This window comes from Trypanosoma cruzi, assembly GCF_000209065.1.
Source record: "Trypanosoma cruzi strain CL Brener chromosome Unknown tcruzi_1047053421545, whole genome shotgun sequence".
Lineage (NCBI taxonomy): Eukaryota > Euglenozoa > Kinetoplastea > Trypanosomatida > Trypanosomatidae > Trypanosoma > Trypanosoma cruzi.
The window spans coordinates 1-951 of NW_903831.1; the positions used below are offsets into that span (position 1 = coordinate 1).

Here is a 951-nt window from a genome sequence, read left to right on the forward strand (position 1 = left end):
CCGGGTACGACCATACTTGGCCGAGTGCACCACATCCCGTCCGATTTGTGAAGTTAAGCGGCCACAGGCCTCGTTAGTACGGCGATCAGTGATGGCGCTGGAACCCGGGGTGCCGTACCCTTCCCACTATTTTTTTTTTTTTCCGCCACCGCGCGCCGCCAGTCGCTTCTTCACCGCGCCGGGGCGGGCGGTGGGTGGGCTCTCCGAGCGCGCGGGCGCCGCAGCAAAAAAGAAAAATTACTGACGCAGTTTCCGCGCCACATGTGGGGAAGCGAGGCGTCCGGAGGCTTCATGGCAAAATCCGGAAAAGGGCCTGCGGAGCTTCATTTTTAAATTTGTTCTTGCCTTTTTTCCTACCGTTTTTTTTTCTATTTTCATCATCTCCCGCGGCTCTTCCGTGGCTTGCCTGTCGCCGGCGGGCGGGCGGCTGCGCATCGCGTGGCGCGTCGCCGGGTACGACCATACTTGGCCGAGTGCACCACATCCCGTCCGATTTGTGAAGTTAAGCGGCCACAGGCCTCGTTAGTACGGCGATCAGTGATGGCGCTGGAACCCGGGGTGCCGTACCCTTCCCACTATTTTTTTTTTTTTCCGCCACCGCGCGCCGCCTGTCGCTTCTTCACCGCGCCGGGGCGGGCGGTGGGTGGGCTCTCCGAGCGCGCGGGCGCCGCAGCAAAAAAGAAAAATTACTGACGCAGTTTCCGCGCCACATGTGGGGAAGCGAGGCGTCCGGAGGCTTCATGGCAAAATCCGGAAAAGGGCCTGCGGAGCTTCATTTTTAAATTTGTTCTTGCCTTTTTTCCTACCGTTTTTTTTTCTATTTTCATCATCTCCCGCGGCTCTTCCGTGGCTTGCCTGTCGCCGGCGGGCGGGCGGCTGCGCATCGCGTGGCGCGTCGCCGAGTACGACCATACTTGGCCGAGTGCACCACATCCCGTCCGATTTGTGAAG

At 59.5% G+C, this 951-nt stretch overlaps 3 non-coding genes across 3 annotated transcripts; all 3 read right to left on the reverse strand.

Moving 5' to 3' along the window:
- Positions 1 to 2: 2 nt before the first annotated feature.
- Tc00.1047053421545.10 lies at positions 3 to 112 on the reverse strand. The gene has a single exon (XR_008254175.1). It is a non-coding gene; the product is annotated as a 5S ribosomal RNA (M5) (ribosomal RNA).
- A 339-nt stretch (positions 113 to 451) lies between these two features.
- On the reverse strand, positions 452 to 561 carry Tc00.1047053421545.20. Its single transcript, XR_008254176.1, has one exon. It is a non-coding gene; the product is annotated as a 5S ribosomal RNA (M5) (ribosomal RNA).
- A 341-nt stretch (positions 562 to 902) lies between these two features.
- Tc00.1047053421545.30 lies at positions 903 to 951 on the reverse strand (the record flags this gene model as incomplete). The annotated part of the gene is made up of 1 exon (XR_008254177.1): positions 903 to 951. It is a non-coding gene; the product is annotated as a 5S ribosomal RNA (M5), 5' partial (ribosomal RNA).